Raw genomic sequence first — 25,364 nt, 5'->3', positions numbered from 1 at the left:
TTGTCCCCTGGTTCAGTAGAGGCCCCAGTTTCCCAGTTGTTGACTGTGACAGGCTCAGCATGGGCTCAGCAGATGCTGTCTTAATTTGTGGATGATACAGAAAGCCAGGCTTTGGGATACAAGTTCTTTCCTCTACATTTGATGCTGCGCAGTGTGTGAAGCAGATGTTTTTGTCCGGAAATAAAAATAATAGTCTTGGAGTCTCGCCACCACTGATTTTCAAGTCTCCCTGTATGCAAGTGGAAGGAATGGAAACTATGCCAATGGGTAGCTGAGAGGCCAGGGCTTGTTCTGTTCTGTTCTTGTGGGGGCTACATGGGCCCCACCCTGTGTGACCTTTCCCAATACCTAACCCCCATAGAGGCCCAGGGCCACCCTAATCACTGACCACAGTTGATCTCTAAGCCCTGTGGAGGTCACCAGCCACCAGAACAAAAGTTAAGGGAGAGCAGTGAGAGAGGGAAGTTCCCATGGCCCCCACCATCTGCCATGCACTAGGAGGGGAGACCCAAGCACATTGGATTGAATCCACCGAGAAAACCAGATGTTGCTGTGTAATGAGCCACCCCAAAATTTAGTTAACAATTAGTAGTTTTGCTCACAAACCTGTAATTAGAGCAGGGTTCAGCAGGGACTGTATATCTCTCCTCCATGTGGCCACAGCTTGGGCAGCATAATTAGAATCCTCTTTCAAGTGGGCTCCATGACACTGCTGACAAGTTAGTGCTGGCTATTGACTGGGAGCTTTGACTCCTGGTCACTCGGACCACTGCACAGGGCTTCTTCACAACATGGTGGCTGGGTTCCACAACTGAGTGCTCCCAGATTCTAAAGGTCAGAACAGCCGGTCTCTCAGAGGCTGGAACTGGACACTGGCATGACATTACTTCCATTCTATTCCTTTTTTTTTTTTTTTTTTTTTTTTTTTTGAGACAGGTTCTCACTCTCTTGCCGCAGCTGGAGAACTCCTGGGCTTAAAGCAATCCTCCCACTTCAGCCTCCCGAGTAGCTGGGACTACAGCCATGCACTACCATGCCCAGCTAAACTTCCATTCTATTCTATGGGGGGGCATTAGTCACAGAACCTACTCTGATTTACATGGAGGAAGCAAAGATTCCCCCATCCCATCTCAGTGGGAGAGGTGTCAAAGAATTTGCAGCCATCTGTAATAGGCTTCAGTGGGGCTGGGGAGATCAGAGCCAAGTACCATGCCTGTGGACAGCACTGACCACCTTCACTACTGCGTCCTTGATCACCATGACCACATCTGGGCTGCATCCCACCTCTGACTGCCCCTTCTCCTGGATCCTGTTCTTAGGACTCAAGGTTCAGTGTTTGGTCTTCTGGCCTTTTCTCTCTGGACACTGCCCCATAGGGAGGGTACTGTCTTAGTCCATTTGTGTTGCTATAAAGGAATACATAAGCCTGGGCAATTTATGAAGAAAAGAGGTTTATTTGGCTCATGATTCTGCAGGCTGTACAGGAAGCATGAAACCCAGCATCTGCAACTGATGAGGGCCTCAGGCTACTTCCCCTCATGGCAGAAGACAAAGGGGAGCCTGCATGTGCAGAAATCACATGGTGAGAGAGGAAGGGAGAGAATGGCAGGGGAAGGGGTGGTGCTAGGCTGTTTTCAACAACCAGCTCTTGAGAGAACTAAGAGAGGAAGAACTTGCCGTGGACCCAGGAAGGGCATTAATCTATTCTGAATGGCTATACAAGATTACATCTTCTAAGGTCACTTCACGCTCTAGAATGCTTTGATTCCTCCAGTCACCCAGGCCCAGAATATTGGACCTAACTTCATTTCATCCCTGTCACTCATCCTGATTGTTCTAGATTCTCCTCCCATCCAACATCCCCCTCTATTCCACCATTCCTTTTTCATCATGTGACTCCCTTACTCTGAAATCTGTGCCTCCAGACTTGGTTGGCCCTTAGAACAGAATCCTTGGTCTTTTGCTGGTGGTGTGGCACCTCCAGTCCACTGCCTGGCCTTCCTTACCTCTTCAGACCTCTCTCCACCCACTTCATCCATGACTTCAAAACTCTATTCCAGTGGGGCTCTGAATCCACTCCTGCCCACACCTTGCTCTTGCCATTGTTCCTGGACAACTCACAGCAAAAGCTGCCCACCTTCCATGCCTTACCAGCACTTCAGAGTCTATCACAGAGCCCATTTTCTCCAGGAAGCCCTCCAACTCTGCTAAGCTCTCCTTCTAAATCCCAATAGTCCTTTTGATTCATAATTCTTCTGCATGTAGCTGTATTCGTTTCATAATTTAAAACGCTTGTGCTTGTGTGTCTTTTGCTTAACCAAGATGCTACTTTTTTCAGAGGTAGAGGCCCATGTCTTGTACTTAGTCCATCTGGCTCACATTGTCCAACACAGTGGGTGCCCTAGAAATTACATCTGTTACATTTAATTGTCAGAAACACGTTGTACTTCAGCAGTGACTTCAGGCAGGTGTTATACTGGAGGCTTCCAGATGGCAAGGAGGAAGTAGATGTCAGGCAAGTGCCCTGTGTCTTACAAACCTTATCTCATGTCAGCATTTAATATCCTAGCAGCAAAGCTTATTTTCAGCTTACTGGTGAGAGAAGAAGGCCCAGCAAGGTGAAGTCACGAGCCCAAGGTCACAGAGCAGCAAGAGGCAGGGCAGCAACCATACAGTCTTTCCACAGTGCTCTGCTACTCAGCTAGGCCATGAGACTGGGTTCTCCTGGGAGCCACAGTTGGGAGAGTGGCTGCCGAGGAGTCTGGTGGACCCCAGGGCTTCCTAGATAGTGTTTGTCTCTTTTTCTTTCCTTCAAGAGGCCACAAGTTTGAGGTGGAGGAGGTCTCAGGGACACTGAAGCACAATATCTAGTCCTAGGCACAAGATTAAATATTCTAAGGCCACTTCTAACTCTAGAATGCTTTGATTCCTCCAGTCACCCAGGTCCAGAATATTCAACCCAACTTTGGTTCATCCCTGTCACTCACCCTTATTGGCATTTCTGCTTCCACCTATATGCCCTGCCCTTTCTGGACTTTGTGTTGGCAGCTCCTCCCCCAAGTCAGGGATACTTGGGGATCTGATGTTAAAGCCACAGGGCAAAGCACCTATAGCCCTCCAGGCTGCTGCCAAACCTGTCTCCTTTACCCTCGCCCTGCCCTTCAGACCCAGCCTCTCATGGACTTCTGTTACCCAGGGAAGAGGGGAGTCCTGTTCACATCTGTGTGGTCTCTGGGATCATCTCTAATCAGTGCCACATCAAGGCATCCTCAGCCAGTCCTGGGGAGCCTGCAAACGACACCCAACCTCACAGCTCACTGTTCTGTTTGGGCGGTTCACAAGCCTATTTCTTGGCTTTAAACGTGCTTATGACAAAATGAGAAAGGTGGAACTCAGCCTCCTGCTGGCCAATTCTCTCCTAGCCTCAGGCTTCCTAAGAACTATTTTTTTTTTTTTTTTTTTTGAGACAGAGTCTCGCTCTGTGGCCCAGGCTGAAGTGCAGTGGCATGATCTTGGCTCACTGCAACCTCCACCTCCCAGGTTCAAGCGATTCTCATGCCTCAGCCTCCTGAATAGCTGGGATTACAGGTGTGCCCCACCACACCTGGCTAATTTTTGTATTTTTAGTAGAGACAGGCTTCACCATGGCCAGGCTCAAACTCCTGACCTCAGGTGATCTGCCCACCTTCACCCAGCAAAGTGCTGGGATTACAGGCATGAGCCACTGTACCCAGCCTTAAGAACCTCCTAATGATCCCATGAGTTATATGGATGAACCAGCACAGCCTCTTCTCTACCCTTTAATGTAGGTGTATTAGTCCGTTTTCATGCTGCTGATAAAGACATACCTGAGACTGGAAAGAAAAAGAGGTTTAGTTGGACTTGCAGTTCCACATGACTGGGGAGGCCTCAGAATCATGGTGGAAGGTGAAAGGCACTTCTTACATGGCAGTGGCAACAGAAAAATGATGAAGATGCAAAAGCAGAAACCCCTGACAAAACCATCAGGTCTTGTAAGACTTACTCACTACCACGGGAACAGTATAGGGAAAACCGCCCCCATGATTCAAATTATCTCCCACCAGGTCCATCCCACAATATGTGGGAATTATGGGAGTACAATTCAAAATGAGATCTAGGTGGGGACACAGAGCCAAACTATATCATCCCACCCCTGGCCCCTCCAAATCTCATGTCCTCACATTTCAAAACCAATCATGCCTTCCCAACAGTCCCCCAGAGTCTTAACTCATTTCAGCATTAACCCAAAAGTCCACAGTCCAAAGTCTCATCTGAGACAAGGCAAGTCTCTTCTGCCTATGAGCCTGTAAAATCAAAAGCAAGCTAGTTACTTCCTAGACACAATGGGGGTACAGGTATTGAGTAAATACAGCCATTTCAAATGGGAGAAATTGGTCAAAACGAAGGGATTATAGGCCCCATGCAAGCCTGAAATCCAGTGGGGCAGTCAAATCTTAAAGCTCCAAAATGATCTTCTTTGACTCCATGTCTCACATCCAGGTCATGCTGAAACAAGAGGCGGGTTCCCATGGTCTTGGACAGCTCTGCTCCTGTGGCTTCGCAGGATACAGCCTCCCTCCTGGCTGCTTTCATGGGCAAGCATTGAGTCTGCAGTCTGCGGCTTTTCCAGGTGCACAGTGCAAGCTGTCAGTGGGTCTACCATTTTGGGGTCTGGAGGACAGTGGCCCTCTTCTCAGAGCTCCACTAGGCAGTGCCCCAGTAGGGACTCTCTGTGGGGGCTCCAACCCCACATTTCCCTTCTGCACTGCTCTAGCAGAGGTTCTCCATGAGAGCCCCGCCCCTGCAGCAAACTTCTGCCTGCACAGCCAGGCGTTTCCATACATCCTCTGAAATCTAGGCTGAGGTTCCCAAACCTCAGTTCTTCACTTCTGTGCACTTGCAGGCTCAACACCATGTGGAAGCTGCCAAGCCCTGGGGCTTGCACCCTTTGAAGCCACAGCCCAAGCTTTACATTGGCCCCTTTCAGCCATAGCTGAAGTGGCTGGGATGCAGGGCACCAAGTCCCTAGACTGCACACAGCACAGGTATCCTGGGCCTGGCCCTCAAAACCATTTTTTTCCTCCTAGGCCTCTGGGCCTGTGATGGGAGGGGCTGCCATGAAGACCTTTGATATGCCCTGGAGACATTTCCCCATTGTCTTGGGGATTAACATTCGGCTCCTCATTACTTATGCAAATTTCTGCAGCTTTCATGAATTTCTCCTCAGAAAATAGATTTTTCTTTTATACTGCATTTTCAGGCTGCAAACTTTCCAAACTTTTATGTTCTGCTTCCTTATTAAAACTGAATGCCTTAAATAGCACCCAAGTCACCTCTTGAATGCTTTGCTGCTTAGACATTTCTTCCACAGATACCCTAAATCACCTCTCTCAAGTTCAAAATTCCACAAATCTCTACAGCAGGGGCAAAATGCCACCAGTCACTTTGCTAAAACATAACAAGAGTCGTCTTTGCTCCACTTCCCAACAAGTTCCTCATCTCCATCTGAGACTACCTCAGCCTGGACTTTATTGTCCATATTGCTATCGGCATTTTGGGCAAAGGCATTCAACAAGTCTCTAGAAAGTTCCAAACTTTCCCACATTTTCTTGTCTTTTTCTGAGCCCTCCAAACTGTTCCAACCTCTGCCTGTTACCCAGTTCCAAAGTCGCTTCCACATTTTTGGGTATCTTTTCAGAGGCACCCCTTCTGCTGGTACCAAGTTACTGTATTAGTCCATTTTCATGCTGCTGATAAAGACATACCCGAGACTGGGAAGAAAAAGAGGTTTAATTGGACTTACAGTTCTACATGGCTGGGGAGGCCTCAGAATCATGGTGGGAGGCAAAAGGCTCTTCTTAACATGGTGGTGGCAAGAGAAAAATGAGGAAGATGCAAAAGCAGAACCCCCTGATAAAACCATCAGATCTCATGAGACTTATTCACTACCATGAGAACAGTATGGGGGAAACCGCCCTCATGATTTAAATTATCTCCCACCAAGTCCCTCCCACAACACGTGGGAATTATGGGAGTACAATTCAAGATGAGATCTGGTGGGGACACAAGCTAAACCATGTCAGTAGGGACACAGAGCTAAACCATGTCAGTAGGTAACTGCAAGAGCTAGACTATGGTCATTTGAGACCCAGCCAACAAACAAGCCTAGGAAAAGATTAGCTATAGTCTACAGGACTCAGAAAGAGAGAAGACCTGAAACTGATGTAAGAAAAGAGCTCCCCACCCCAGCCTTCTGCCCAGGCCAGCAGCAGTGCAGCAGCAGCAAACGCTCTCGCCTTTGTTCCCTCTCCCATTTTCAACACTCTGACTGCCCAGCCCACATCCTCAAGACCCAGGAGGCAGCTTCGCGGTTATGTAACCTATGCGTTACACAGAGCCTACAACTCGGAAGGGCCCCAAACTTGGTCTCTGCTGTTGCCAGCTCAAAATTCTTAATAATTTTTGAACAAGGGACCCAGTGTTTTTATTTTGCCCTGGGCTCTGGCAAATTAAGTAGCCAGGCCTTTTCAGAGGATGAGGCAGTCTCTGAGAGGTTAAAAAACCTGTCTGGGGCTTCACAACTAAGAGACAGACCGAGATTTGAGTCCTAGTGCGTCTTAAACTCCATCAGCCTCTTTCTTCAGGGTGCTGGCCTCTGCTTGCTCACCCAAACTTTCCACTCCTGTGCACATGATTTTTAAACTCTATCAATGGGCCTTCTTTGCCACACCTTTATAAGCTGGCTAAAACTCATTAGGCTGATCTTCTAAAAAGAGAACATTTGTAAATTGGCCTATAGACAGAATAGGTCTATTTAGACAGGATGGACTATAGAACGGCTTATGTTCAAGACAGTAGCCAGCAGCTACATGTGGCTATTTAAACTTTAGTATTTATTTAATTAAAATTTCATTAAATTTGGTGCTAATGAATACATCAAAATACACTGGGTTTCCTTTTTCAAATTAAGTGTGCATGATTGTATATGGAAGAGACTAAGGTCCCAGGGTAGGAAAACTAGGAAAAGGGATATGGAGTTCTTACTTGACTTGAATATGCACCTGAGGGTGCTTTGTGTGAATATATTGCACGCTACAGCATCTTATTTCTTTTTTTGAGTTGAGTTTCAATAAAATACAATTCTTCACCCTTCTAAAAAAATGTAGTTCCTCAGTTGCACTAGCCACATGTTCAAGCTTTCGGTAGCTATATGTGGCTAAGTGGCTACTGTATTGAACGGAACAAATATAGAAGATCTCTGTCATCACAGAAAATGCAATTGAACAGGGCTAATATAGCAAATGTGTGTGTGTGTGTAGTGTGTGTTCCACATATTGAATGATTACTATGTACCAAGAACTCTTCTAAAATGTTTATACGAACAGTTTTATTGAATGCTCATATTTAATTTTCAGTCCTTATCTTACTTGACACAGTATTTAACACCATCTCTCACTCTCTCTTCCATGAGACATTTCCTTCTCTTGGCCACCACGGCCTCAGATTTGCTGGTTGTCCTCCTTCCCCTCTGGCTTCTCCTTTTCAGTCTCCGTGGCTGGCTCCCCCTTTTCTCCCAATCTCTAAACATCAGAGGGCCCCATGATTCAGTGCCCAGATTCTTCTCTTTTCTCTCCACACTTAATCATTTGGTGACTTTCTCCAGTCCCATGACGTTAAATACCATCCATGTCCCAATGGCTCCCAAAGTGGACCTATGCCCTGAATTCTGACCATGTATCCATTTCTGCTCGAGATTTCCAGCTGGTATCTAGTGGCCATCTCTAACTTGAAATATCCACAACAGATCTTCTGTTGTTCCCCTCAAACCTGTTCCTCCAATTGGTAGGGAGGCTAGAGGAAACAAGTTTGCTCCAAATCAGTTGATGGCAGCTCCGTCCTTCCAAAAACTTTAGAGTTCTCTCTGACTCCTCTCTCTCTCACATCCTATATCCAGTCCATAGCGGACCTTAATGGTTCTCCCTGACATGACGAATCCCCCTTCTTCCTACTTCCACCACTTTCACTTGGTTCATACCAACATCCTCTCTCACTTAGATGATGCAGGCTCTGTGCTTCCACCTAAATCAGTCTCTGTGCTTCCACCTTCGCCCTCTTCAGCCTCATCTCAAGACAGTAGCACAGTGATTCTGTTTGTGTATAAAGCAGATCTTGCAACTTCCCTGCCCAGAACCTGCCTGTGGCCCCATCTCACTCACAGCAGAAGCCAAAGTTCTTCCTATGGTCCACAAGGCCTTGCTAGTCCTGGCTTCCTCACCTCTTTAACAACAGTTCCTGCCGGGTACTCTGTCAACCATCCTACTTCACCCAGTCCAAGCCCTTGACTATCCTCGAACACTCTGACCTCACAGCCTTTGCATTTGCTGTTCTCTCCACTGGGAGAGAACAGCTTGTCCACCAGATACCCCCTGACTCTCTCTTACTAAGTCTTTACACAAATGTCACCGTAATTTCCCCAGTGAAATCCCATATGGCTTCCCTGGTGACACTCTCTAAAATGTCAAGTCTTTCCCTGACCGCCACACTTCATATCCATCTTCCCTGCTTTATTTTTACTCCTTAGTATTTATTACCATGTAACAAACTATATATTTTATTTATTTATCTTACTTATTGTTGGTCTTCCAGCTGAATTACAAGCTTCATGAGGCAGGAACTGCTGGTGTGTTTTGCTCATCCCCATCCCCAGGACTTGCAATAGTACCTGGCACATGGATAGGTTCAGGTTCATGCAACAAAAACCAATAGTGACATAAACAAGATAGAGGCTATTTTTTTTAACATATATGCCACTCAACAGTGGAACCTAGGCCCCTATTTCTTTCTCCTTCACCATCCTGACTGTGACAACTACCATGAAAATTGCCTCGTGATCTCATTATTGATGCCAGAGCTCCAGCTGTCAAACACACATTCCAGGCAGGAAGAAGAGAGGTGGGGGCAAAAGGACATCTACTTTTCAACTGAAGCTGTCTCCATTAAAAGTTTTCTTGTAGTCCAGGCACACTGGCTCACTTCTGTAACCAGCACTTTGGGAGCCAAAGTGGATGAATCTCTAGCCCAGAAGTTCAAGACCAGCCTGGGCAACATGGTGAAACCCCATCTCTACAAAAAATTTAAAAATTAGGAGGGCATGATGGTGCACACATGTAGTCACAGCTACTCAGACACTGAGGTGAGAGGATCACCTGAGCCCAGGAAGGTTGAGACTGCAGTGAGCCATGATCGTGCCACTGCACTCCAGCCTAGGTGACAGAGTGAGATGAGATCCTGTCTCAAAAAAAAAGAACTTTCTTGTAAGCCCCACTCAGTAACTTTGAATTACACCTCACCTCTATCTTTAAGGACAACTGGAAAATTAGCTAGGTACATTGGAGACTCTGGCAACGTAAAGGTCGATTGCAAGAGGGAAATGAGAGAAGGAATGAAGGGATATGGGTAGGCAACTTGGCATCTTTGCTTCAGTCCCTGTTTCTTATGTTTGTTTGTTTGTATTTAAATGTGACTGTAAATCCTTCCAAGTCATGCAGCATTTGTTTCCAGCATAATGCAAAAATCATATTTGCTTAGATGTCTAAACTCCCTTCATTCAAACATGTTTTCATACAACTAATTTTTTTCCTCAGTTGCCTGCCTTATCAACTTAAAGAGCCTGTAGAGAGATTTGCCCCACATCTCACTTTTCTAAGCTGATTAGAGATCACTAAATATCACTGTGTGTTTTTGATAGTTTTGTTCTGTTTTTTATATACTAGTGAAATGTCTCCACTAAAAAATAGTGTCATTCAGCATTTAACAATTTTTTCAGGCTGGGTGCGGTGGCTCACGCTTGTAATCCCAACACTTTGGAGACCAAGGTGTTGAGGTCAGGAGTTGAGGTCAGGAGTTCGAGACCAGCCTGGCCAACATGGTGAAACCCCATCTCTACTAAAATATATATATATATATAAATTAGCCAGGCGTGGTGGCAGAGCCTGTAATCACAACTACTTGGGAGGCTGAGGCAGGAGAATCACTTGAACTCAGGAGGCAGAGGTTACAGTGAGTCAAGATCGTGCCACTGCACTCCAGCCTACGTGACAGTGCAAAGCTCTGCCTCAAAAAAATAAAAATTTTTTCAAACGTGAAAATGAGCATGTTTTTGGCAGGCTTCAAATGAGGACCATCGTTTAATACAAACACAGTTCATCATAACATCATAAAATGATCTTGAGTCTCATTGTAACATGGTGCTATTTCATTTTGTTTTGTTTTATTATTTTACAGGCATTAACTAACCCAAAGTACAATCTGTCACTGAAAGTCTATGGATGATCAAAAAGAGCCATGGTCACCAATGAGACCCAAGTGAGCTCACTGGACAACGAACAAGCTAATTAGAACTGTTTATCCACATGACAGCTTTCATCAGATTACTGAGTTAACCTTTATTTTACTCAACACTGAGCAGGGCCTGAGTCCATGGAGACTCAAGGCCTCTTTAAGGCTTACTTGAGTGCAATGTTTGTCCTTCTGGCTTCAGTAGGAAAGAACAGCTTCTAGATGTTTTCTGTCCTAAACCAGCTGGTATCCCATTCCATGGCCTGGAGTATCCCAGTGTCGTTTCTCAAACCTGTGTCCAAATTACCTGGGTTTCTTATATAAAAGGCAAATTCCTGGGCCCCACACAGAGTCAGGATCTCTGGACTGGAGTCCAGACATTTCCAACAAGCTTCCCATTCTTGGACAACTTTCTTCAGAAAGGGGACCCTACAGGGGGTGCCCATCCAGGATCTCGTTTCTCATCTGAAACTATCCCAGGCACTCCTCGGGCACGGGCTGAAGCTACTTGCACCAAATCCAGAGCCACCTGGTGCCTCTGCAGAGACTCAGTGTCACCCACCAAAACTGCAAATGCTAAATTAGGGACCACTCCTCAGAGAGCAGAGGATCAATTTCATATTCAACCTATAAGTGTCTCCTGGCATTGGCCTAAAGCAAAGTCCTGGGTTGCAGATAATGGCCTCAAGTGCAGACCTGGAACTCTCATAGCCAAACAGTGAGGGCTGCTCCAAGCACTCAAACCATCTCTGTGCAGATGATTAGAAACCAGATTGGACTACAAGAAGACTTTTAATGGAGACAGCTTCACCTGAAAAGTAAGTGTCCTTTTGCCCCCACCTCTCTTCTTCCTGCCTGGAATGTGTGTGTGACAGCTGGAGCTCTGGCATCAATAATGAGATCATGAGGCAATTTTCATGGTAGAAATCACAGTCAGGATGATGAAAGAGAAGAGATAGGGGCCTAGGTTCCACTATTGAATGGCATATATGTTAAAAAAAAAAAAGCCTCTATCTTGTTTATGTCACTATTGGTTTTTGTTGCATAAACCTGAACCTGTCCATGTGCCAGGTACTATTGCAAGTCCTGGGGATGGGGATGAGCAAAACATACCAACAGTTCCTGCCTCATGAAGCTTGTAATTCAGCTGGAAGACCAACAATAAGTAAGATAAATAAATAAAATATATAGTTTGTTACATGGTAATAAGTACTAAGGAGTAAAAATAAAGCAGGGAAGGGGCTGGACAATACCCTGCCATTTGCCTGAGATCGGTCACTTTTCCAAAGTTTTACCACTTAAATATGACCCTATAAGATCTTCAAAGTGCCCTTTTTTTCCTTTTTCTTTTCTTCTAAAAAAAAAAAAAAAAATTTCCAGCTGGGCACAGTGGCTCATGCCTGTCTGTAATCCTAGCACTTTGGGAAACTGAGATGGGTGGGTTGCTTGAGCCCAGGAGTTCGAGACCAGCCTGGGAAACGTGGCAAAATCCCATCTCTAAAGAAAATACAAGCCAGGTGTGGTGGTGCAGCCTGTGGTCCCAGCTACTCGGGAGGCTGAGGCCGGGGGAGGCCTGGGCTGGAGCCAGGTTGCAGTGAGCCAAGATCACATCACTGCACTCCAGCCTGGGCAACAGAGTGAGACCCTGTCTCAAAAAAATAAAATAAAAATAAAAATAATAACAATTTAGAAAAACTTTTTTCAATCTTTCAGAAATTGTTTCACATTCAAGTATGGAAATCTTCTAACATACACTAAAGTAGAGAAAAGAGTAAAATGAACACTAATATATCCATCACTCAGCCTCAACAATTATCAGCACTTTACTATCGTTGGTTCATCTGAGGTTCTTTTTTTTTTTTTCAGAATGAATACAGTATAATTCCATTTATAAAGAGTTCAAAACCAGTTAAAACTAAAAAAGTATATTTTAAAAATAACAGTGTATTGTTTAGGGAATCACTCATAGGCAGTAAAACTATAAAAGAGAAGCAAGGGAACACTTACTGCAACAGTAAGAGCAGTCCACCTGGGCAGACGAAGAAGCTAGATGCAAGCAGGGAGGGACACACAGGTGTCTTCTAAAGTTGTTTCCTAACAGGTTATGGGTAAATGTTGTTCATTTTGTTCTTCAAATATTACATATACATTATACATTCTTCTGCATAATTATACATTTCATGGTAAAGAAAATGAAAAAACATATCAAATATCTACTCTATGGAAAGGTACTGTGGATGTTAAAATGACTCAGATTCCATCTCCACTCTGCTAAAATTACTTTCACTGAGGTCAAAGACTTCAGTGTCACTAAAGGGAATAAACATTTTCAATTCTCATTTTCTTTGGTGTCTCAGCAGCATTCAACTCTGCTGACCATTATTCTCCTTGAAACAGTATATTCCCTTGGTTTTCATAAAACCATATTCTCCTGACGATTCCTTCTAAGTCTCCTTCAAAGGCTTGTCTCCTACCACCTAAACCTTAAATATTGGAGCTCCTTAAGGTACATCCATGAAACCCCATTTTTTCATATGCTGTTCTTTCTCTCTAGACACTCACATCCATGCCTACGGCTTCAATTATCATCCATTCATCAAAGATTTAGACCTCCAGCTCAGACCTCTCCTCTGAGTGATATATCCCATTATCTTGTCAACACCTTTACTTGAATATTTCAAAATATCTAAATTTTAACCTGTTAAAAATGAAACTTATGATTTCCCTGCAAAACACTTCTTCTAGTACTCTTTCTCAGTGAATGGCACTGCCAGTCATCCTTGACAATTTCACTTGATGAAAACAAATAGGCATTTGTTTTTCTTTCTATAGAATAAAATAGCTCACTTTCTTTTCTTCCTAGGAAAAGGTTGAAAATGAAGAAAGTAATTTTGGTGATGACTCTAAGTTGAAATAAAATCTGTCCAAAAAAACAAACAAACAAACAAACAAGAACCCTACGTCATCTGGTAATTTAGGTTTCCTACATAGAGGGAGTTCAATAAAGTTAGTTCCCTTCCCTCTAGTTAAGAGTTTTTCCAAAACATAACAGTAATTTATTTTCCTCTCTCCTTCTTTTAACCCCTTTATGTACATTTTCTTGTCTCTTCTTTCTACTTCATTTTTGCACACAATAGAGTATTAAATTGTTTCTGATTTTCTTCATTTCCTGTTTCTACTTTTTTCCTTATTTCCCTCATGGCCCACCTCTCTGTCACTGAATCAGAAGACGGTCCTTCAATCAACAAATATTTATCGAGCACTCTGGGATACAGCGATGAGCAAGATAAGGGTCCTGCTCTGATGTGTTTTATATCTGGAGTGGGGAACAAACAATTACAAAGTAAATAGCATGAGCTAATTAAGGAATTAAAACTGAATGATATGAAGAGTAACTGGGTGGCTATCTTAGACTGAGTGGTCAGGAAAAGCCTTTTTGAGGAGGTTATATTTAAATCTTTTTTTAAATTATTTTATTTTATTTTTCCATGAGTTATTGGGATATAGGTGGTGTTTGGTTACATGAGTAAGTTCTTTAGTGGCGATTCGTGAGATTTTGGTGCACCCATCACCTGAGCAGTATACACTGCACCGTATTTGTAGTCTTTTATCCCTTGCCTCCTTTCCACTCTTTCCCCCAAGTCCCCAATGTCCGTTGTATCATTCTTATGTCATCTGAGATTCTTTTAACCACAACTCCATGCCTGGAATTGACTGGAATCTCAGAGGGGGAAAGACCTTGGCACACCAGTCATTGGTCACCTCTACTCACCTCCTGCCCCAACTCCTACCATAGAGCTTAGTAGTCACGGCATCCCTGGGACCTCAGGAAAATGTAGAGAACACAAATTACAATAGGCTTCCAGAATCTTGGAAAGTTCATTCACCCCATGATGTCAGCAAGCAATGTGGATTCAAACTATGTGACACTTCATCCCAGGCAACAGGATGACCTGTGACAAAGGATGACATAGATTAAACCTTCATTCACAGTGTACAGTCGGCCTGGTTTCCCCCATCTCTCATCACCATAACAACCAGCATTCTATAATAAGTATCCAGTCACCTAGAGACATGGGAAAACAATGCAGCAAATGTTGCTATGTTCCAATTATGAAGCCTTGGGTTCCGAGAGGTCTTATATGGCAATCTTATCCTCTGCTTTTGGGTTCTTGATCTCATGACATGTAACACCCACCCATGAGCACAGAAAAATTCCCAGGCAGGTTTTTAGATGCCCCTGACATCTTGCAAGATAGTATCCAGAGCCACATGTGACTTCCCGAATAATCAGCATCAAAAGAGAAAGAGAGTACCAAAAGCACTTAGGTCTGGCAACCTCCGTAGAAGGAGGATGAGGAATCCTAGTTCTAACTCTTGGGATTATATTAATGTCATAAACTGAACAGAAAGTAGCCTATGGCTTTATTACCCTATAGAACATTAACCAGGTTTGTGTACAACTTAAAATGTTTATTTTGGTGTGCCTTTCCCAATTCTTCATATGCTCTCAGAACCAGCTTTTCATTTTACTGTTTCCCTCATTGCTTAATGAATTAAATAAGCTCTGTGGCTCATGTTCATCCTATTTTGTATGAGTCGTATTTTTGACTTTTTTTACTTATACTTTGACACAAGAACTGTCCACTGAACCTGCTGCCACAGTAATGAATGAGCCTTGTCCTCAGCCCCCTCACTCAAAACCCCAAGTTCCCCAACAGGATGTCTTGTTGGCTGAGTCTAGCTCATGAGGTCCACCCCTGATTGTGCCAGGCTGGAAAGAGGGGTGATCCAACCCCTTTAGCACTCACAGTGGGAAACAGGTATAAATGCCCCCAAATAAGCCAGAATGCCATTAGGAAATGGGAATAGTTACTAAGCAATCCAAAATGACAAACTTCAGTGTTCCTTCCTTAGGCCTCTGGTTTACAGAGGAGGGGGCTAAGTCTCAGTCCTAGTCCAGCTGTGTCACAGTCACCAGTTTGCTGCTCCTTGAGAAGCCACAGAGAACCAGTGGGGAGGGGACTGGCCTTTGAGGGCATCACTGCTGCTGGGTGGCTTGGCCCCTCATCTAAGAGTGTTCCAGAAGCAAACCCACAGAAACGGGCATCAGACACTCATCCACCATTGTGTCAAGGAGTTTGTGGGGTGAGAGGCCCATGATGTTTGTGTACATGGGTATGTATTGTTGGGGCTCAGGAAATGATACCCCAAAGCATGGTGCTTTGGCATGCTGAGCACTTTGAATTAAAATAAATTGGAAAGCCTTAGAAGTTGCCCCAGAATCAAAGTCTATGATCTTCCCTTGTGTCTTCCCCCAAGCACAGGGAGGGCTCTCTCTGAAGTTCCCTCACCTAACTTAGGGAAGTTCTTCCAAAAGAGACACAATTGCCTTCAATTTCCTGTCTGAAATCTCATTAACCAGAGAAGATTAATCACCAGAGAAGAAGCTAAAGGTCACCACCACACTCAACTGGACAGATTTTTTTTGCTATTCTGAGAGATGCTACCTGAGAGATTTTACAGTGGGCTCTCCATAGCCACAGATTCCACATTCACAGATTCAACAAGCCATAGATCAAAACCACAGATACAAAGGGTCAACTGTACATATTTTCCATCCACAGTTGGTTGAATCCGAGGATGCAGAACCCACGGATACAGAGGGCCAACTGTACTATGCCATTTTATATCAGGGACTTGAGCACCCAGTGATTTTGGTATCTGCAGGGGATCCTGGAGCCAATCCTCTGCGGATATGGAGGGCTGACTATATCTGCATAATAAGACAACCTTTGTTCACAGTGCAGTTCCACCCTTTACCTTCTCATAACTTGTCACCACCTCCCCCAGAGCCCAGAGGAACTTCGTTCCAGGTTATTGTATGGTTTTCAGGCCTATTAATCTCCCCTAAAAATTGTTTGCTCTTTGTCTAAAATTGCCTACACCTTCCACTTCCCTTTCCCCTGTGAAGAGGTATTTAAGCTTCAACCCTCTGGCCCTTCTTTGGGTATTATACCTTGCATGGTTCCTGTGCACTTGTATGTTAATAAATTTGTTTACCTTTCTGCTGTTAATCTGTCTATTGCCAGTTTGTTTTACAGACTCAAATTCTCTAACTTTCTGCTGTTAATCTGTCTATTGCCAGTTTGTTTTACAGACTCAAATTCTCTAACTTTCAATGGGTAGAAGGACAGTTCCTCTTGCCCCACCAGTATATGAAGGCCTGCCTGCCCTCATTTTTAGGAAACATATGTCCCCAGACTAAAGAAGATCTCAGAATTGCTGAGATGCGGCTGTAATACTAGCTGTGTAATCAGACAAGCAATCTAACTTTTCTGGACCAAAATTTCCTCAACTATAGAATGTGAATGCTAGCACCTACCTGACAAGATCATTTCAAGGATGAGGAGAGGTGAGTTTTGTACATGTCAATGAATTTAGTAGCTAGTATTAGTTAAGTCTGCACTGAAGAGGAAAAAACATCACCAACAATCTGCTTTCGGGGGCTTGGTCTCTTCATCTTCAGCAAGCTGACTGTCTTTTCCTGTGAGGTGACTGTTCTCTAGATAGTTGTGTCAAATTCAAAGATGCTGTCCTCCTCATCATCTCTAAACTCACTTAGCAGTCCACTCCAGCAAGCTGGCATATAATCCTACAGCATTTGCACAGCCCTAGATGCTCCTGGGAGAAGCAGTATCACAGTGCGAGCCATGTGGGCTCAGCAGCTAGGGAACAGGAAAGAGCAGAGCAGTCCTAGGCATTTGGGCCTTCCTGGCCAGGGCAGCCAGACCAGAGATCACTTGGGCTCGGGCTGGACATGTATCTGAGTATAGTGAAGGGATGCAGCGTTCCCAGTATGGTGGCTGGAGGCAACCATAACAACTGTGCTGTCTTTTTGTCAGAGGTGTTTGAACCAGAGTGACTCCATCTTGAATAGGGACTGGGTAAAATAAGGCTGAGACCTACTGGGCTGCATTCCCAAAAGGTTAGGCATTCTTAGTCACAGGATGAGATAGGAAGTCAGCACAAGAAACAGGTCACAAAGATCTTGTGATAAAACAGGATGTGGTAAAGAAGCCGGCCAAAACCAAGATGACGATGAAAGTGACCGCTGGTCATCCTCACTGCTCATTATACTCTAATTATAATGCATTAGCTGCTAAAAGAGATTCCCACTGGCACTATGACAGTTCACAAACGCCATGGCAACATGAGGAAGTTACCCTATATGATCTAAAAAGGGGAGGAACTCTCAGTTCCGGGAATTGCCTGCCCCTTCCTAGAAAAGTCATGAATAATCCACCCCTTGTTTAGTATATGATGAAGAGATAACTATAAGCATACTCCGTCGAACAGCCCACGCTGCTGCTCTGCCTATGGAGTAGCCATTCTTTATTCTTTTCCTTTCTTAATAAACATGCTTTCACTTTATTTCATGGACTCACCTCGTATTCTTTCTTGCACATGGTCCAAGAACCCTCTTTTGGGGTCTGGATTGGGACCGTTTTCCAGTAACATTTTCTCCCTACTCCACCCCCACCTCCCCCACGGACACCTTCCTCAATGACAGCAGGCTGGACGAACAGCACCACTCCTTTACAGGAACTCATCACTTCCTCTCCACTGTAGAGTTAAGTTGGAGCAAAGTCAGTATCTCTAAATAACTTCTAAGAATTTGGGAAGCTTTTTATTTTATTTTTTAAGTTTGAAAAAATCTTGTTAAATAGAAACTATGAATAGTGTGTGACTTCAAAGAAGTCTGTGGGGCTGGAAAACTTCTCACAGTATACCCTTTTGTAACTTTTGAATTTGAACCTTGAGAATGTATCTCCAATTTTAAAATAAAATGAAAATTAAAACCTCATTTAAAAACTTGTTAAAACTCTGCTGGGTGCAGTGGCTTATGCCTGTAATCCCAGCACTTTGGGAGGCTGAGGCGGGTGGATCACTTGAGGTCAGGAGTTTGAGACGTGCCTGGCCAAGATGGTAAAACCCTGTCTCTACTAAAAATACAAAAAAAAAAAAAAAAATTAGCCAGGCATGGTGGCGGGCGGTAATCCCAGGTACTCGGGAGGCTGAGGCAGATAATTGCTTGAACCCAGGAAGCGGAGGTTGCAGTGAGCCGAGATCGCACCACTGCACTCTAGCATGGGTGACAGAGCTAGACTCCATCTCAAAAAAAAAAAAACCTGTTAAAACTTGGCTGGGCATGGTGGCTCATACCTGTAATCCCAGCATTTGAGGAGGCCAAGGTAAGCGGATCGCTTGAGGCCAGCAGTTTGAGACCAGCCTAGGCAACATGGTAAAACCCTGTCTCTACCAAGCATACAAAAAATTAGTCAGGTGTGGTGGTGGGTACCTGCAGTCCCAGCTACTTGAGAGGCTGAGGTGTGAGGATCACCTGAGCTTGGGAAGTCAAGGCTGTGGTGAGCTGAGATTGCACCACTGCATTCCAGCCTGGGCAACAGAGTGAGAATCTGTCTCAAGAAAACAAAAAACAAAACAAAAAAACCTTGTTAAGACTCAAGATTCTGTGGTTAATAAATGTCCCCACAAAGTATTTCAGTCTTGCCAGGGTCTACTGAGTCCATTGTTTTCTGAGCCTCCCTAACAGGCTCATGGATAGAACGGATTGGAAGATGTGCTGTAGAAATTATAAATCAAGTGGCGTGCAGTGGCTGACACCTGTAATCCCAGCCCTTTGGGAGGCTGAGGCGGGCGGATCACCTGAGGTCAGGAGTTCGAGACCAGCCTGACCAACATGGAGAAAACCCGTCTCTACTAAAACTACAAAATTAGCCGGGCATGGTAGCACACACCCGTAACCCCAGCTACTCCGGAGGCTGAGGCAGGAGAATCGCTTGAACCTGGGAGGTGGAGGTTGCAGTGAGTCGAGATTGCACCACTGCACTCCAGCCTGGGCAACAAGAGCAGAACTCCGTCTCAAAAATAAATAAGTAAATAAATAAAATAATTAATTAATAAAAAAAAGAAAAGAAATTGTAAACCAAAAAGTATCTGAGACAGGTCTGAATCAATTTAGAATTTTATTTTGCTGAGGTTAAGGACGAGTGCTCAGGAGGCAGGTCTGTGCCTTTCTCCAACGATGACTTTGAGGGCTTTGATATTTAAAGGAGGAAAGCAGGCTGGAGGAAAAAAAGGGAGGATATGGTCATATTACTGAATCCACATGTTGTGAGAAAGGGAGCAGGTAGGGGAATAGTCAATTATATATTCATCTTTTGTTCAGTAAATCTGCACTTTACGTAAGATAAGGTGAACTTAGAATAGCTACCTGTGGAAATTCTGTAACATTTTATCTGTAGCTGTCTGCTTAGAAATGAAAGGAAAGGCAGCTTCTTCCACAACTCAGCTTTCAGCTTAATTTTTTTTCCTTTGCCATAGTTGTTACCAGAAACAGGTCCCAATCCAGACCCCAAGAGAGGGTTCTTGGATCTCACACAAGAAAGAATTCGGGGCAAGTTCATAAAGTGAAAGCAAGTTTATTAAGAAAGTAAAGGAGTAGGCCATGCACGATGGCTCACGCTTGTAATCCCAGCACTTTGGGAGGCCGAGGCAGGTGGATCACCTAAGGTCAGGAGTTCCAGACCAGCCTGGCCAACATGGTGAAACCCCATCTCTACTAAAAATACAAAAATTAGCAGGGTGTGGTTGCACGCCTGTAGCCCCAGCTACTTGGGAGGCTGAGGCGGCAGAATCACTTGGGAGTCAGAGGTTGCAGTGAGCCGAGATTGTGCCACTGCACTCCAGCCTGGGCGACAGAGTGAGACTCTGTCTCAAAAAAAAAAAAAAAAAAAAGGTAAGTAAGTAAAGCAATAAAGAACGGTTACTCCATAGGCAGAGCAGTGTCGTGGGCTGCTCAGCTGCTTATGCTTACTTATTTCTTGATCATATGCTAAACAAGGGATGGATTATTCATGACTTTCCGGGAAAGGGACCGGCAATTCCCATAACTAAGGGTTCCTCCCCCTTTTAGACCACATAAGGTAACTTCCTGATATTGCCATGGCATTTGTAAACTGTCATGGTGTTACAGAAAAGAGGTCTGATCCAGACCCCAAGAGAGGATTATTGGATCTCACACAAGAAAGAATTCAGGGCAAGTTCATAGAGCAAAGTGAAAGCAAGTTTATTAAGAAAGTAAAGGAATAAAAGAATGGCTACTCCAGCCAGTCATGGTGGCTCATGCCTGTAATCCCAGCGCTTTGGGAGGCCGAGGTGGGTGGATCACTTGAGGTCAGGAGTTCGAGACCAGCCTGGCCAACATGGTGAAACCCTGTCTCTACTAAAAATACAAAAATTAGCCAGGCATGGTGCCACACTCCTGTAATCCCAGCTACTCAAGAGGCTGCGGAAGGAGACTAGCTTGAACCCAGGAAGCAGAGGTTGCAGTGATCCAAGATCGCACCACTGCACTCCAGCCTAGGTGACAGAGCGAGACTGCATAGACAGAGCAGCCCCTAGGGCTGCTGGTTGCCCATTTTTTTGTGGTTATTTCTTGATGAAATTATAAACAAGGGGTGGATTATATATGCCTCCCCGTTTTAGATTATATATGGTAACTCCCTGACATTGCCATGGCATTTGTAAAATGTCATGGCACTGGTGAGAGCATAGCAGTGAGGATGACCAAAGTTCCCTCTCATCACCATCTTGGTTTTGGTGGGTTTTAGCTGGCTCCTTTACTGCAAACTGTTTTATCAGCAAGGTCTTTATGACCTGCATCATGTGCCAACCTGTCAAATTCTGTGACTCAGAATGCCTTAGGCATCTAGAAATGTAGCCTCATTTTGTAGGTCTCAGCCTCATTTTACCCAGCCCCTATTCAAGATGGAGTCACTCTGGTTCAAATGCCTCTGACATAGTGAATTGGGGTACCAAGTTTTTATTTTCCTTTCACAAAATACTGCAAATATTTTCCTTTCACAAAATACTGCTGGAAGCCTCTTGCATACCACCTCCAGGTGATTCTGGGGCTCCCATCCTCTACCCGACACTCAGACCTTGGTATCCCCAGGCCTTGATACCCCCATCCTCAGGGGCTGACAACCAGCCCTCGGAGAAGAGGTGCTAGGCTCCCTCCATCTGGAAAGAGGAGTCCTGGCACCAGCTGGTGAAATGATTTCAGGCCCTTTCCCAGCCTCTTCACATTGCCCAGGACTTTCCTATCTGACCCCTCCAGGATCCAGACTGGAGATGCAAGAAACCACTCTGACTAGGGACTGGGGTCTAGGGACTGGGGTTGTGAGGGGTCCAGCTGCTCCTTCGAATTCAGGGAGAGAAACCCAGCATGTGAGAGGGACTACTCAGAAAATTCTTTTGTGGTTGCTATGTCATTTGAGGGGAAAAAATATTTTTAGCCAAAATCCACATCCGTGGCTCTGCAGGAGAAAAGTAAAGAAGCACTCTGCCACAGACGAGAATTCAGTCTGCACTGTGGACCCTGGGCTGGCTCACTGGCTCTCAGGATACCAGCAGAGGCCAATTTCATTCTTGATTCCTTTCTTTTCACAAAACACTAATTAGTTGGCTGCCTGACACCCACAGCGTTCCCTGAGCTTGTTTGCAGTCCTAGCAGTGGCAAGATTATTTTATATTCCTGGGTTAAGGCTTTTCCCCTACCTTCCACCTAAGGGACTGCCCCCCTACCCCTCTATTAAGACTTCCACCCTCCACCCCACCCCATGCCCACCCCTGGTAGCTGCAGCCACCATGAGGCCAGCCTGCAGGCTTAGTTTCATGGATCTTTGATCTCAATGGGATCAATAGTGTGGATCAATACCTTCTCTTTTGATTTGCAAAGCACTTTCACAAGCACTCTTTTACCCCAATCGTCACTGTGCTGGGCACACAACAACTCAATAAATTCTGAATTGAATCGGTCCTTATAACCACCCAGTGAGGCAAGTGCAGCAGAACTGATTATTTTCCTCCTCCTCTCTCTCTCACACTTTCTCTTTCTTTCTTTTCTTTCTTTCTTTCCTCTTTCTTTCTTTCTTCTTTCTTTCTTTTTTGATCCATTATAAGGAAATCCAAAGAATGTGTGATTCTGACACTAAGGCCACACAGCAAGAAAGTGGCAAACTGATGGGAGAAGTCCAGCCTCCTGCTGCCCGGTGTGAGGGAAGGGGGCCCTTCCACTATACCCATGTGACTCCAAGGTGTATTCTGTGGCTGCTGATCTCTCTTTTTTTTCTTTCTTTCTTTCTTTCTTTTTTTTTTTTTTTTTTTTTGTGAGACGGGGTCTCACTCCGTCACTCAGGCTGGAGTGCAGTGGTGCGATCTTGGCTCACTGCAACCTCCACCTCCTGGGTTCAAGTGATTCTCCTGCCTCAGCCTCCCAAGTAGCTGGGATTACAGGCACCACGTCTGGCTAATTTTTGTATTTTTCATAGAGACAGGGTTTCACCATGTTGGCCAGGCTGGTCTTGAGCTCCTGACCTCAAGTGATCCGCCCACCTCGGCCTCCCAAAGTGCTGGGATTACAGGCGTGAGCCACTGCGCCCGGCCTGATCTCTTGATCAGTATTTCAGTGCTCCTGGTGGCATAGGCCCTTCAGAGCTAGCGCAGGTGCTCTCCCAGGACTTTGGTGTAGGGATTCGTGTGATCTAAGATCCCGCCTGTTTCCTTTCTTTTGCTCAGATGTTTTTCTGTAAGTAAAGTCACTAATGGGTCAAAAAGCACAATTTAAAATTGCCAAAGGAAAACAAATCAGTCTTTTTACTCTGAGAGCCCCTCTGGGAAAGCCAAACATTCCTAATAAATGATTCTTTCTATTCCAGAAAGACACCAAAAAGGGAACTGCAAAAATAACTCATTCATCAAAATAGTAGTTTGCAGATAGTTCTGCGATATCACCAACACCCCCTCTCCAGGTTACTGAGAAATCTGGGGACAAAGAGAACTTACATAGCAGTGGTGCCATCAGCTGCAACAGTTTAACTGGCCATGAAGGAGCCACTTGTCCCTTTGGTCTAAGCAGGTTTGGCTATTATTTTGCGGGAGTATGGTTAATCATATTAAGAAAAATTATCCAGAACTTGAAAGTTAGACAAAATGATGACTAAAAGTTATCTCCGAGTCTCCTTGAGCACTGTCCTAACAATCATCTGAGGGCCAGTTAACACCCTGGGGAAATGAAACTTCTGGTTGACTGACAACTGATTGGGACCTAGACTCTAAGAGCATGTGTTCATTTGTAGACAATTTGATAAGTTGCTATGATGATTAATTTTATGTGTTAACCTGACTAAGCCATGGGGTGCTCAGATATTTGACTAGACATTATTTCTGGCTGTGAGGGTGTTTCCAGGAGATTAATATTTGAGTCCGTAGACTGAGTAAAGCAGATGGCCCTCCCAGTGTGGGTGGGCCTCATCCAACCCATTAAATGTCTGAGTAGAATAAAAGGTTAAGTAAGAAAGAATTCTGTCTCTCTCTGCCTGTCTTTGAGCTGGAACATTGATGTTCTGCCTTCAGACTCAGATTCAGACTGGAAGTTATGCCATCAGCTCTTCTGGGTGTGGACTTCTCAGCCTTCATAATCATGGGAGTCAATCTCTCTCTCTCTCTTTTCTTTTTTTTTTTTTCTTTTTTTGAAACAGAGTCTCACTCTGTCACCCAGGCTGGAGGGCAGTGGCGCAATATCGGCTCACTGCAACCTCTGCCTCCCAGGTTCAAGCTATTCTCCTGCCTCAGCCTCCCAAGTAGCTGGGACTACAGGCACATGCCACCATGCCTAGCTAATTTTTGTATTTTTAGTAGAGACGGGATTTCACCATGTTGGCCAGGCTGGTCTTGAACTCCTGACCTCGTGATCCACCCGCCTTGGCCTCCCAAAGTGCTGGGATTACAGGCATGAGCCACCGTGCCTGGCCGAGTCAATCTCTTTTAATCAATCAATCTCTCTCTCTCTCTCTCTCTCTGTCTCTCTCTGTGCGTGTGTGTGTCTGTGTGTACACACACATCCCATTGCTGTGTTTCTCTGTTGAACCCTAATACAATTGCAAATAAATTTTGTCAGAGATGCCCATGACATCTGTCCAGTAGAAGAAATTACGGTTTTATTGCCCTCTAGGACATGTGAAAGGAAAATATCTTGGGCCCCTTCAAGCTGGGAACTGCTCAGAGCAAACCTGCCTCCTATTCTATTCAGTCTTCCCTCTGCTCTCTGAGATAGATGCATATTCTGATTGCCTCCTTTGGAAAGGCTTATCAGAAACTCAAAAAAGTGCAACCATTTGTCTCTCACTTACCTGTGACCTGGAAACCCCCTTCCTGCTTCCAGTTGTCCCCGCCTTTCTGGATGGAACCAATGTACTTCTTACATATATTGATTGATGACTCATATCTCCCTAAAATGTATAAAACCAAGCTCTGCCCCGACCACCTTGGGCATATGTCGTCAGGACTTCCTGAGGCTGTGTCATAGGTATGCATCATTAACTTTGGCAAGTAAACTCCTAAAATGATTGAGACTTGGCTCATCATTTTTCTCAATTGACAGACATTAACCAGTTTTGCATCTAATTTTGCCATCTTATTCTACCATTATTTTTCCCACTAAGTAAACATTTATTATGGCTCTTCAGAAAAATAAGTAAATAATTCTCTTTGATTTTGTTGTTGTTGTTGTTTTGAGACAGGGTCTCTATCACCCAGGCTGGAGTGCAGTGGTGGATCTCAGCTCACTGCAGCCTCAACCTCCCAAGCTCAAGCAATCCTCCCACCTCAGCCTCCCAAGTAGCTGGGACTACAGAAGCAGGCCATCATGCTTGGCTAATTTTTGTATTTTTAGTAGAGACAGTTTTGCCATGTTGCTCAGGCTGGTCTCAAACTCCTGAGCTCAAACAATCTGCCTGCCTTGGCCTCCCAAAGTGCTGGGATTACAAGCATGAGCCACTGTGCCAGGATATAAATAATTCTTGTGCACTGGATGTTCTTTCTAAAACAAACTACTGCTGTCTAGAGAAGGAGAACAA

General features: G+C 44.7%; 1 long non-coding RNA gene across 1 annotated transcript; it reads right to left on the bottom strand.

Annotated features, from left to right (window-relative positions):
* Window positions 1-89: 89 nt before the first annotated feature.
* LOC129532744 (uncharacterized) lies at window positions 90-14,353 on the bottom strand. Its single transcript, XR_008678652.2, has 4 exons — window positions 14,132-14,353; window positions 12,367-12,453; window positions 607-828; window positions 90-229 (listed from the first exon to the last, which is right to left on the bottom strand). It is a non-coding gene; the product is annotated as an uncharacterized lncRNA (long non-coding RNA).
* Window positions 14,354-25,364: the final 11,011 nt, after the last annotated feature.

The sequence above is a fragment of the Gorilla gorilla genome, chromosome 2, assembly GCF_029281585.2.
Source record: "Gorilla gorilla gorilla isolate KB3781 chromosome 2, NHGRI_mGorGor1-v2.1_pri, whole genome shotgun sequence".
Lineage (NCBI taxonomy): Eukaryota > Metazoa > Chordata > Mammalia > Primates > Hominidae > Gorilla > Gorilla gorilla.
Note: the sequence above shows the minus strand (reverse complement) of the source record. Positions and strands in the feature narration are given on the sequence as shown.